The following is a 14,282-nucleotide window of genomic DNA, read 5'->3' on the forward strand; positions in this document are numbered from 1 at the left end:
GTTGTTTCCTGGGGGCTTTTTCCTCCGGTGGACTTGCGTGCGGTCTGCTTGGTCCTGGCCATTTCGAATGAAACGAATGAAAAACAAAACTGACAATTATTAAAATCGACTCTGACGATCGTTAGACGTGCACGCGTCGAAAGGTAAACGGGTACTAAAAATTCCGCCATATTAAATTGTACTTTTATACGTGAACAAAGTCAACGGCTGACTTCGTCGATTGGTCGATGGTGAACCGTTGAATCTATATAAGGCCTCCGTTAGTTGAAATTTTGCGGTAGTTGACTTCCTAGGGACGAGGTGTGCAGGTATTTTGTGTCAGTTGAAATAATCTGAAAAGATGACCGGTCGCGGTAAAGGAGGCAAAGGATTGGGAAAAGGAGGAGCGAAGCGTCATCGCAAAGTCCTGCGTGACAACATCCAGGGCATCACGAAACCCGCTATCAGAAGATTGGCTCGTCGTGGCGGCGTGAAACGTATTTCCGGTTTGATCTACGAAGAAACTCGCGGAGTCCTGAAAGTGTTCTTGGAAAATGTCATCCGAGATGCCGTCACCTACACGGAACACGCCAAACGTAAAACCGTGACAGCGATGGACGTCGTCTACGCTTTGAAACGTCAAGGACGCACCCTCTACGGTTTCGGAGGTTAATTTCCTGGCGCTCTTCACCGTTCGAGAAAACCAGAATAAAATACGAAATACAAAATCGGTTCTTTTCAGAACCACAAAATAAAAATAAGAGGAAAAAAAAGAAACATGATGTTCTTTCGAGAAACAACGGACAATTATTACTAACTGACTACCTGATAAATGTACCAAGATCGTAAACACCCCTTGCTTTCCTTTTGGCATTGCAGTCGTAAATGATAATAATACAAAAAGAAAAGATGCATCGGTCATTTTACGAAAAAAAAAAGCTATAGTGGCCCTGAGAAGGGCCGATATTTTGAGTTTTCGCCACGGAGATGGATCGATCGTTCGTTTAAGGTTTCTTCTCGGTTTTTTTGGGTAAAAGTACGGCCTGAATGTTGGGTAAGACACCGCCTTGGGCGATCGTAACTCCGGACAGGAGTTTGTTCAATTCCTCGTCGTTTCTGATGGCCAGCTGCAGATGACGCGGTATAATACGTGTCTTCTTGTTGTCACGGGCAGCGTTTCCTGCCAATTCTAGAACTTCGGCGGCTAAGTACTCCATGACGGCGGCCAAATAGACGGGAGCTCCTGCACCGACGCGTTCCGCGTAATTTCCTTTTCTGAGAAGACGATGTATCCTACCCACCGGAAACTGGAGACCCGGCACGGCTCGAACGGGATTTCGCTTTTCCCTTCACTTTACCTCCTTTACCGCGACCTGACATTTTAAGTTCGTTCGTTAGACACCACGAGAAGTAATAAAACTGACGGACGGGACTCGTCGATTGTAAAAGCTGGTAGCTGTGCTTCGAATTTATAGCCTCCGTGATAGGAGAATAGGACGTGACGATTGGTGGGAGCCCGTTTTCAGGTGGGGTTCTGGTGAACACACTACCTATCAGAAAGGTGGTGGTGCAAAGTTAACGCACGCACACGAGTCAGAGCAGTTCGCGAGTTTGTTGAATCGAATTGAATTGAAAAATGCCGCCGAAGACAAGGTGGTAAGGCAGCCAAGAAGGCCGGGAAAGCTCAGAAGAACATTTCCAAGAGCGACAAAAAAAGAAGCGCAGGAGGAAGGAGAGCTATGCCATCTACATCTACAAGGTGTTGAAACAAGTCCATCCCGACACCGGTATCTCTAGTAAGGCTATGAGCATAATGAACAGTTTCGTGAACGACATCTTCGAACGTATCGCCGCTGAAGCTTCCCGTCTGGCACACTACAACAAACGTTCGACGATCACCAGCAGAGAAATTCAAACTGCCGTGCGTCTGTTGTTGCCCGGTGAGTTGGCCAAGCACGCCGTCTCCGAAGGTACCAAAGCCGTCACCAAGTACACCAGTTCGAAATAGATGTTTTTCGTTTTCGACACATTTATAAACGGTTCTTTTCAGAACCACAAAAACTCTCGAACAAAAAAAGAAAAAGACGTGAAACAGCGATTTTTAATTAACTTTTATTATGTCATTATTATTATTATTAGGTTTCATGCATTATCGGTATTTTGCACCCATGCCTATCCAACTTGTAGTTATGTGGTTATTGTATTCGAAATAATTTAGTTGATTGAGGTTATGTTATGAATAAATTTCTATTTTGCCAGAATACAACTCTTCGGAAGAAGAAATCAAATAAACAATCGTACATCTGCTGAACAACCTAGTTGATGGTTGATGGATTTGCATTACCCAGCATATAGCCTAAATGTTCATCTTTAGTGAAATTAAAATTACTTAGCTTTTTTAAGAAAGAAAAAATTAGAACGAATTCTCATCGAAAAAACCGCGATTCCTACAAATGATACAGATGGTTTTGTAGTCGCGTATGTTATTGAATACAATGAGCCGACATTTTTCCGACTCTTTGTTTCATCGAAAACGTTGTTGACATTAGCAAGGAACGTTAAGGATTCCCTGAAACAGACAATTTCACTGTTTTGGAATAGCAGTATGTGCAAATGAGAGGACAGAAGACTTTGAAAAAAGGAGTGAACAAAACTGTACTTTAGTACAGAATGTTATGTTTATTTTAATTTCAATTGTTCCTGTTTTAATGAGATTTTTTATGTTCCTAAATCATTTTCTATTTTTTTTTTCATTAGAGAAGAGTTATTGTCGAGTTATTATCTCTACCTAGCATAAAAATTAAAATACTTTGCAACATTACGTTATTATACATTGCATATCTGACATAAAATACTTGCAAAAATTACTTAGCTAATTAATATTACGCATGACAACTCACATTATTTACTTTGCAAAACATTATAGAATACATAACAGATAATTGTGACCCTGTGTATTGTTTATTGGAATTAAAATAAAAAAAACGTGATTTCGTCAATCGCCGTTATTTGCGACTTCAGGCAACTGTCGCTAAGAGCTATTTTTGTTTCTCCGTTCAATTTCCCGATAAAATCGTCGACTTAGTTATTAACTAAGTTCTTCAGTTAGGTGGTATCAACAATACCACAATAGCCATGTTGCCGAGTTTTTTGATAAAAGACTTGCTAGTTGGAATACAGAAAATATTTACCAAACACCTATTCACGATAATAAACCGGGGCACTATTGTGGGTTTTCGGTTGGTTTTATATTATATTAGGTACTCACCCTTCGTAACGTGTCTCCACGAAAAAACGTCACTTTCACACTAACCACCTTTCGTTTTAACTCTCGCGACGATAACTGAAATGTTGACGCGCGGCCGGACAGATTCACGGACATACAACCACCCACCCACCCGCGCCCCGGTTTCCGTCTGGACTGGTTCTGTCGTCCGAGTGAGTGCCAAAAATTAGCGTTCGTCTATTAAAATGATTGTCGGATGATGATTATTGACGGACACTTTTATCGCACCCGATCACACTTTAGTTACTACCTACGTTTAGTATCGACGACGCATCGTTTCGATTATTGAAATTCGAATTGAATTTTTTTTTTTTTCTAGTTTTCGACGTAGATTCGCGTGACACAAATATTATGAGCCTTTTTGGATCGATTTCGTGTGCATCACGCCATTTCTACGGGCGAACGTGAATGTGTGATGTTGACGTGATGGAAGCAACGTTTAGGCAATCCGCATTACGTATTACTATCAATTATATTTTAAACGAATGAAAACTTCAATTCAGAAGTGTGATAATCCCGATCCATTCAAGTTTTGTTAATTTTAGATTAAAAATGCGTGAGTATTGTACTATTGCTAACGATGCCAAAACATCGCATATTCAATGTAAAAAGAACAAGAGCAACGGGCCATTAAGTTAATTTAAAAATAACTCGTACCGGATAAGTCGAATACGTATCCAGGGAAAATTTATTAATTTTAAAATTGACCGGCGGAAACAGGTTCTCGCCTCCCACCACTTTTGTGTAGCGGCCGCCAAATCAATTTTGTTTTTATATAATTGATTCAAAAAATTGAAATTCACGCATAGTTATCTGTGCCTGAAGTGGGTCATTTTCATTGCATTGTTAGTAAGATCGAAACCATAGAAACCATACAAAACGCATACGACTATTTCTGTTTTTCATTTCACGCACTGTTTTTTATTAGTTACCTAGCAACATGGTCACTGCATTGAAACTTCAGAGTTCCTTCAAAAATTTGAATTTTTAATTTCAATTTTTTGAATCAATGATTTAATATAAAAATAACTATTGTGGAAAACAGCAAAAAATAAAATAATACCACTAATTGGCGGCTGGTCAGGATAGAACCTAACGTTCGAATTTAGAAAATATTTTTTTATTTTAATACTGTTACTTTTCTAATGAAGTGCGAAATAAGTTGTGCCCCATAGCTATCTTTTTTATTTTTCACTACGACAATTACAAAGTGTTGATATTCACAACTTTTCGTGAGCACTTCGATAGAAATGAACAAGAACGCAGGAAAATTCCACACCGAATATTAATATTCTGTCTTGGCCCATGTTTACTTTTATCTACCGCAAAACAAAATGTTCGGATTTGTCAGGGTATTCTGATTTAAAAAAAGAAGAACATTTGACGAATATTTTAAGTCTCAAACGTTTGGAAAATAATGCAACAACAATTCATAGACTACAAAAAAGCCTATGATTCAGTACCACATTCATGGTTAATTAAAATTCTTAAAATTTATAAAATTAATATTAAAATTAAATCACCTTCTTTATATGGATGACATAAAACTTAACAATAACTGAAAATCAATCAATATGTCGTGGTCATTACGAAAATTTAGAATATATAACTAAAGAAGGAGAAATCATTAAAAATTTAAATAAAGGAGAATTTTATAAATATTTAGGTATTAATCAATCAAATCAAATTAAATCTATTCTTTTGGTGTTATAAAATGGTCCAAAACTAATTTAAAGAATATAAATATTCAAACTAGAGTTCTCTTTACAAAATTTTGTAAACATCACCCCAAATCTGCTGTTGAAAGATTTAATTTACCACGCGAAAATGGTGGTAGGGGTTTTTTCAAAATCTAGAAATTCTACAACACAATCAAATTGCTTCACTAAAAAATTATTTTCTCAATAGAGCTCGTGATATGACACTATAGCAAATATAAAACAAAAGTCTTTACATGGGAGATATTTTAAAGAGCTGAGGGTTTTATATTTGCAATACAAGATCTTGCACCGTTTTGGCTCACAGCGAATATAAAAAACGTCATGATATATTCGCAAAAATTATACACATGAATTTAGCAGTTAAATTCAATTTATTAAAGGATACACAACCACATTACATTTATAAACCAGAAAGTTGTTTAGAAAATGACAATTACAAATTATATTTTGATCGCACAGTTTTAACTGACATTCACATTCAGCATAACAGACCAGACATTATTATTTTAAATAAACAACAAAAGCAAGCATATCTTTTAGATATAGCTGTTCCAAATTCACACAATATAACACAGACATATAATACAAAAATTAATAAATATATTATTATAATTTCAGCAACAGGAATAGTACCGCAATCTCTTTTTAAAAATTTAAAAATTTTGGACTTAGAGAACACATAAAACACAAAAAAGTCAAAATGTGGAGGCGAGACGCCGGTAATTATGTTGATAAGCACTGCAACTACTGCCGCCGGGTGGAGGTGGGATACGAAAAGAAGATGCTCTCACTGCTCTCACTCACAATAAGTTCGGAAAAACCCGAATTTTATCGTATTTAATTGACGTCACAGTTACTTTGGCGAAACAGGAGCTCGCTTTTCGAAGGCATGATGAAAAAGACAGACGAATCAATTTGATATATAAAACCTAACAGGAACGGCTGGTCCATGAGGTCATTTGGGTAATGACCCCCTAAAAAATAAAGGTTTTACCCAACACCAGCCGCGACTGCAATGTACACAAGACTATGACTGCTACATATTATGTTATTTCAACCAAATCAGAAGTACAATAATTTTGAAAAGTAAGTGCAATGTATACTTCTAAATCTATCTAAATTTATTAATATGTAATTTTTTTCAAAACTATCGATCTTTCTTTGAAACATTTTCAATTCACAATTCACTGTTGGAAGCGCTGTACTTTTTAGTATAAATACGTATACGAAAAATTAAAATAATAGTTGAATTAACACATCGTTAAATGTTACGAGGAACATAGTTTTTTGGATTACACAGCAAAATCTTGGAATTTCAGTCCGATATTACTCCATTGAGTCTTTGGACTCACAAATAAATACCTCGAAAAGCCGACAAACATCTGTCTAGAACTTTTCTAGTAACCAGAGGGTATCGTAAACGACCCGTGTTTAGACCTCTTTCGTGAAAGTGACCGACCGCCGGCGCCGCTCGATTTCGTCATAAATCTCAGCCGTACCCCCCACGATAATTGACAAGTCTGTCATACAGCCCTACCATTTAAAACCTTTATTCTCTTCGTTTTAAAAATAGTTTCGCATGGTTTTTCTCTCTTCTCGTTTTACAATGGTCCAGTGACTAATAAATGAGTGTTGTGTTATGAGTTTGTTCGAGCTCAAAAAAACGTGGTTCGAAATTGTTTAACGTTTAACGAATGGTAAGTTATTCTAGTTTTTATGTTGGTCTTAACGTGTTAGGGGCCAAGAATACAACATTGTCTGTCCATTATAACATAGAACTGATATGTTGAATTCAGATCTCTAATTATTTAAAAACCAAAAAAATAAAGCAGCAGTCAAAGTGGCATGTACGCGTAACCTAATATATATTTTTTTTACATTAAAAGATCGCCGTCTTCCTCGTCGCACTTACGACATTTGCATATGTTATCTTTGTTAAACTCACGGAAGGAATATAATGAACCGGTCACCCGTCCAAGTGCTGACCGCTGCCCGCGTGGCTTACCTTCGGTGATCGAACGACAACCTTTACCGTTTGACGAGTTTTTATTCTGCAATTGTTTACAATTAATCGACAAAAAAAATTGTTTTCTTAATTATCTAGTACTTAAAGCTATGAATCTACATTATACGGGTCTGTGCATGTTTCCGAATACCTGCACGAAAAACAAATCGGTTCGGTGGTTGCTATGGATTTCAAAAAAAAAACAAAAAGTGTTGGGGGGCAACGGCACGCGGTGTTCCCAAGCGGTCACCCATCCAAGTACTGACCGCGCCCGACGTTGCTTAACTTCGGTGATCGGACGAGAACCGGTGCTTTTCAACGTGGTATGGCCGTTGCCGTGGTGTTTAGGTGTGATCGTTGGTGTAAAATATATTGCTTTTAACATTCCGATGCACGAATATGAACATCAAAACGCGATGCGTTTCGTTTCCGTATGCACTTACCCTCTGACGACCGACGTCGGACCGAACTAACGGGAAATCCCACAACAACCACCACGTCACGCTCTAACGACAAGAGAGACTACTAGACGGACTGGCGATCTCCCGCGTCGCACATTTTTCGACCGCCGGCGGCGGTGGAAAATCCAGAATTTCACCCCACCTACCGCGCTGCTTGCTCCGACGACGACGAGATTCCCACATTTGGATCGACCGAAATATGTAAGTAATATCAGGAAGTTCCGATTTTCGAGAGGAGACCTGTGTTTCTATTTACCTATCTATAATAATTATCGTTATAATCATCATATCATTATTATTATTATTAACATTATTATTTATTACCATTATTATTATTATTATTATTATTTATCGTCCCTCGGATTCGGCGATCTTCGAAAATCCAAGTTGGACCGTTAGACATTCGAACGCGGTGTGCGTGGCTGACGAGTTGTTATTTTTGGCGTTTTTTCTTCGATCTTCACCCCGACTTCGGACGACGCAGGTCGGACACGAAATTACGAAGAGAGAAAGACGGAAGAAAGGAAGAAAACCTGAAGATCCGTCGAAGAAAATATCGGAAAACTCGTAGGTGCGGCATCGGTCGGACGATGAAGACCGTCTCCTTTCGGATGATCCTCTCGACGGACTTTCGGCCGTCCCGAAGGGTCCGGACGGCAACGGGACCCGTCGTCGACTCGTCCCGTTTCAACTTCCGCCGAAAACGATCGACCTGAACGTCGGAGAGGCGGTTCGCGGCATCCTGTTGTCGGAATTGCCTCGGTTCGAACACCAGGTCCTTTCTGTGCTTCGACCGTTTCGGAAGCGTTTGGCGACGCGAAGATGTCGTAAAATCGAGAAGGTGGCGCGGTATTCCGGGAAGAGATGGACCAATATTTCGGCGAACGAAATATGGATTCCCGGAATCGACGCGTCTACCCCGCACCGCCGACGTAAACCGTCGGTCCCGAATCGAAACCGTGACGACCCGGATTTAGGGCTGGTGGTTGGAGGGGCGTGTACCTGATTCGAAACCCACCGACGTTCCGAGACGAACTTCGCTATCTCCAGGGAAACTTCGGAAACCGAGTTCGGCCAGCTTGATCACACGGTGGCGATGGTGATCGAGGAAAGAGGACGATGCCATCACGCGGGCAACGATTCCGAGGCCTGATTTCTTCGACGGCGGACGCGGTGCGCGTTCAGTCTTCCGTCCGCAGTGGCGACTATTTTATAAAGACTTAGAAAATTTTTTTGTTCAATTCTCGTTCACGAGGTGCTCGAAGTGTACGTGTGTGAGCAAGTGTTTTTTCAATAATTATTATTAACTTTTAACGTTTTAACGTGAAAGATGGCCGACGTCGAAAATCAAACAGCATCATCGGTCACCACCGGTTCCGCTGCCACCCCTCAATCCCACGCGAAGAAAGAGAAAAAAGCGAAAAATCCCAGGGCGAAACCGTCCCATCCTCCGACATCCGAGATGGTAAACAACGCCATCAAGGGACTCAAGGAACGCGGAGGATCGTCTCTTCAGGCCATCAAGAAGTTCGTCGCCGCAAATTACAAAGTCGACGCCGAAAAGGTCGCCCCTTTCATCAAGAAATATCTGAAAGGCGCCGTGGCGTCGGGATCTCTGGTTCAGACGAAAGGTAAGGGCGCGTCGGGTTCGTTCAAGCTCGCCTCGTCCACCTCCGGTGGTGCCAAAGTCGCCTCCGCCTCCGACAAGAGGAAACCCGCTTCGTCCGCCGCATCCAAGACGAAAAAATCATCCGCCAAACGTACCGCCGTCGCGACGACTTCCGACAAGGCTTCCTCGAAGACAGCCAAAAAACAAGCCTCCCCCAAAGCGAAGAAGACTGCTGCCGAAAAGAAGAGCGCCGTCGCTGCCTCCGCCGCCGCAGCGAAAGCCAAGAAATCGGCCGCCTCCTCGGCAGAAAAGAAAACTAGAGCCGCCCCGAAACCCCGATCGCCTTCCAAAGCGAAGAAATCTAACAAGGCTGGTCCGACTAAAAAACCCAAAGCACCCAAACCCAAGACAGCCAAAGCCATTCCTGTCAAGGTGAAAAAGGCCGCTTCGCCGAAGAGGAAAAAGTGAGAAACGTGGATGGATACTCGACTCATGTTCGTTCGGCTGTGCCTCGTTCCGACGTCATCATCGTACTACCGGCAACGGGGCACGCACAAATGGCCCTTTTCAGGGCCACACGATAATCTACGACGAAAAAAGAAATAAAACTATCCTTACGGCGAAACCAAATAAAATAGATAGCATCAGCTGGCAGGTAGGTGATGACAGGATGCAATAAAATTTTACGAACGACCGCAACCCAACCCGAATCGAGAGGACCGACCGATTATTGACATTTTTATTTTATTCATTTCCGGTTGAAGGGCGATATATTTTTTTTTTTGCCTGTAAAGTTTGAGGTTCTGAAAAGAACCGATTTTTTTGTTATAAAATTCGTGTTTCGTGTTGTTCTTCCGAAACACGATGTGGAAAAATTTAAGCGCGTTCACCCCGAATACGTCTGGCAAGTTGGATGTCCTTTGGCATGATGGTTACACGTTTGGCGTGGATGGCGCACAAATTCGTGTCCTCGAACAGACCGACCAAGTAAGCTTCGCTCGCTTCCTGGAGGGCCATCACGGCGGAGCTTTGGAAGCGCAAATCGGTTTTGAAATCCTGAGCGATCTCCCTCACCAAACGTTGAAAGGGAAGCTTGCGGATGAGCAACTCGGTACTTTTCTGGTAACGACGGATCTCACGCAGAGCCACGGTACCAGGTCTGTAACGGTGGGGCTTCTTGACGCCGCCAGTGGCGGGAGCGCTTTTCCTGGCCGCTTTGGTAGCCAGTTGTTTCCTGGGGGCTTTTCCTCCGGTGGACTTGCGTGCGGTCTGCTTGGTCCTGGCCATTTCGAATGAAACGAATGAAAAACAAAACTGACAATTATTAAAATCGACTCTGACGATCGTTAGACGTGCACGCGTCGAAAGGTAAACGGGTACTAAAAATTCCGCCATATTAAATTGTACTTTTATACGTGAACAAAGTCAACGGCTGACTTCGTCGATTGGTCGATGGTGAACCGTTGAATCTATATAAGGCTCCGTTAGTTGAAATTTTGCGGTAGTTGACTTCCTAGGGACGAGGTGTGCAGGTATTTTGTGTCAGTTGAAATAATCTGAAAAGATGACCGGTCGCGGTAAAGGAGGCAAAGGATTGGGAAAAGGAGGAGCGAAGCGTCATCGCAAAGTCCTGCGTGACAACAACCAGGGCATCACGAAACCCGCTATCAGAAGATTGGCTCGTCGTGGCGGCGTGAAACGTATTTCCGGTTTGATCTACGAAGAAACTCGCGGAGTCCTGAAAGTGTTCTTGGAAAATGTCATCCGAGATGCCGTCACCTACACGGAACACGCCAAACGTAAAACCGTGACAGCGATGGACGTCGTCTACGCTTTGAAACGTCAAGGACGCACCCTCTACGGTTTCGGAGGTTAATTTCCTGGCGCTCTTCACCGTTCGAGAAAACCAGAATAAAATACGAAATACAAAATCGGTTCTTTTCAGAACCACAAAATAAAAATAAGAGGAAAAAAAGAAACATGATGTTCTTTCGAGAAACAACGGACAATTATTACTAACTGACCTACCTGATAAATGTACCAAGATCGTAAACACCCCTTGCTTTCCTTTTGGCATTGCAGTCGTAAATGATAATAATACAAAAAGAAAAGATGCATCGGTCATTTTACGAAAAAAAAAAGCTATAGTGGCCCTGAGAAGGGCCGATATTTTGAGTTTTCGCCACGGAGATGGATCGATCGTTCGTTTAAGGTTTCTTCTCGGTTTTTTTTGGGTAAAAGTACGGCCTGAATGTTGGGTAAGACACCGCCTTGGGCGATCGTAACTCCGGACAGGAGTTTGTTCAATTCCTCGTCGTTTCTGATGGCCAGCTGCAGATGACGCGGTATAATACGTGTCTTCTTGTTGTCACGGGCAGCGTTTCCTGCCAATTCTAGAACTTCGGCGGCTAAGTACTCCATGACGGCGGCCAAATAGACGGGAGCTCCTGCACCGACGCGTTCCGCGTAATTTCCTTTTCTGAGAAGACGATGTATCCTACCCACCGGAAACTGGAGACCGGCACGGCTCGAACGGGATTTCGCTTTTCCCTTCACTTTACCTCCTTTACCGCGACCTGACATTTTAAGTTCGTTCGTTAGACACCACGAGAAGTAATAAAACTGACGGACGGGACTCGTCGATTGTAAAAGCTGGTAGCTGTGCTTCGAATTTATAGCCTCCGTGATAGGAGAATAGGACGTGACGATTGGTGGGAGCCCGTTTTCAGGTGGGGTTCTGGTGAACACACTACCTATCAGAAAGGTGGTGGTGCAAAGTTAACGCACGCACACGAGTCAGAGCAGTTCGCGAGTTTGTTGAATCGAATTGAATTGAAAAATGCCGCCGAAGACAAGTGGTAAGGCAGCCAAGAAGGCCGGGAAAGCTCAGAAGAACATTTCCAAGAGCGACAAAAAAAAGAAGCGCAGGAGGAAGGAGAGCTATGCCATCTACATCTACAAGGTGTTGAAACAAGTCCATCCCGACACCGGTATCTCTAGTAAGGCTATGAGCATAATGAACAGTTTCGTGAACGACATCTTCGAACGTATCGCCGCTGAAGCTTCCCGTCTGGCACACTACAACAAACGTTCGACGATCACCAGCAGAGAAATTCAAACTGCCGTGCGTCTGTTGTTGCCCGGTGAGTTGGCCAAGCACGCCGTCTCCGAAGGTACCAAAGCCGTCACCAAGTACACCAGTTCGAAATAGATGTTTTTCGTTTTCGACACATTTATAAACGGTTCTTTTCAGAACCACAAAAACTCTCGAACAAAAAAGAAAAAGACGTGAAACAGCGATTTTTAATTAACTTTTATTATGTCATTATTATTATTATTAGGTTTCATGCATTATCGGTATTTTGCACCCATGCCTATCCAACTTGTAGTTATGTGGTTATTGTATTCGAAATAATTTAGTTGATTGAGGTTATGTTATGAATAAATTTCTATTTTGCCAGAATACAACTCTTCGGAAGAAGAAATCAAATAAACAATCGTACATCTGCTGAACAACCTAGTTGATGGTTGATGGATTTGCATTACCCAGCATATAGCCTAAATGTTCATCTTTAGTGAAATTAAAATTACTTAGCTTTTTTAAGAAAGAAAAAATTAGAACGAATTCTCATCGAAAAAACCGCGATTCCTACAAATGATACAGATGGTTTTGTAGTCGCGTATGTTATTGAATACAATGAGCCGACATTTTTCCGACTCTTTGTTTCATCGAAAACGTTGTTGACATTAGCAAGGAACGTTAAGGATTCCCTGAAACAGACAATTTCACTGTTTTGGAATAGCAGTATGTGCAAATGAGAGGACAGAAGACTTTGAAAAAAGGAGTGAACAAAACTGTACTTTAGTACAGAATGTTATGTTTATTTTAATTTCAATTGTTCCTGTTTTAATGAGATTTTTTATGTTCCTAAATCATTTTCTATTTTTTTTTTCATTAGAGAAGAGTTATTGTCGAGTTATTATCTCTACCTAGCATAAAAATTAAAATACTTTGCAACATTACGTTATTATACATTGCATATCTGACATAAAATACTTGCAAAAATTACTTAGCTAATTAATATTACGCATGACAACTCACATTATTTACTTTGCAAAACATTATAGAATACATAACAGATAATTGTGACCCTGTGTATTGTTCATTGGAATTAAAATAAAAAAAACGTGATTTCGTCAATCGCCGTTATTTGCGACTTCAGGCAACTGTCGCTAAGAGCTATTTTTGTTTCTCCGTTCAATTTCCCGATAAAATCGTCGACTTAGTTATTAACTAAGTTCTTCAGTTAGGTGGTATCAACAATACCACAATAGCCATGTTGCCGGAGTTTTTTGATAAAAGACTTGCTAGTTGGAATACAGAAAATATTTACCAAACACCTATTCACGATAATAAACCGGGGCACTATTGTGGGTTTTCGGTTGGTTTTATATTATATTAGGTACTCACCCTTCGTAACGTGTCTCCACGAAAAAACGTCACTTTCACACTAACCACCTTTCGTTTTAACTCTCGCGACGATAACTGAAATGTTGACGCGCGCCGGACAGATTCACGGACATACAACCACCCACCCACCCGCGCCCCGGTTTCCGTCTGGACTGGTTCTGTCGTCCGAGTGAGTGCCAAAAATTAGCGTTCGTCTATTAAATGATTGTCGGATGATGATTATTGACGGACACTTTTATCGCACCCGATCACACTTTAGTTACTACCTACGTTTAGTATCGACGACGCATCGTTTCGATTATTGAAATTCGAATTGAATTTTTTTTTTTTCTAGTTTTCGACGTAGATTCGCGTGACACAAATATTATGAGCCTTTTTGGATCGATTTCGTGTGCATCACGCCATTTCTACGGGCGAACGTGAATGTGTGATGTTGACGTGATGGAAGCAACGTTTAGGCAATCCGCATTACGTATTACTATCAATTATATTTTAAACGAATGAAAACTTCAATTCAGAAGTGTGATAATCCCGATCCATTCAAGTTTTGTTAATTTTAGATTAAAAATGCGTGAGTATTGTACTATTGCTAACGATGCCAAAACATCGCATATTCAATGTAAAAAGAACAAGAGCAACGGGCCATTAAGTTAATTTAAAAATAACTCGTACCGGATAAGTCGAATACGTATCCAGGGAAAATTTATTAATTTTAAAATTGACCGGCGGAAACAGGTTCTCGCCTCCCAC

At 41.1% G+C, this 14,282-nt stretch overlaps 1 non-coding gene across 1 annotated transcript; it reads right to left on the minus strand.

Moving 5' to 3' along the window:
- Nucleotides 1-7,208: 7,208 nt before the first annotated feature.
- LOC138141105 (5S ribosomal RNA) lies at nucleotides 7,209-7,328 on the minus strand. The gene has a single exon (XR_011162994.1). It is a non-coding gene; the product is annotated as a 5S ribosomal RNA (ribosomal RNA).
- Between the last annotated feature and the right edge of the window lie 6,954 nt (nucleotides 7,329-14,282).

The sequence above is a fragment of the Tenebrio molitor genome, unplaced genomic scaffold (assembly GCF_963966145.1).
Source record: "Tenebrio molitor unplaced genomic scaffold, icTenMoli1.1 SCAFFOLD_914, whole genome shotgun sequence".
Lineage (NCBI taxonomy): Eukaryota > Metazoa > Arthropoda > Insecta > Coleoptera > Tenebrionidae > Tenebrio > Tenebrio molitor.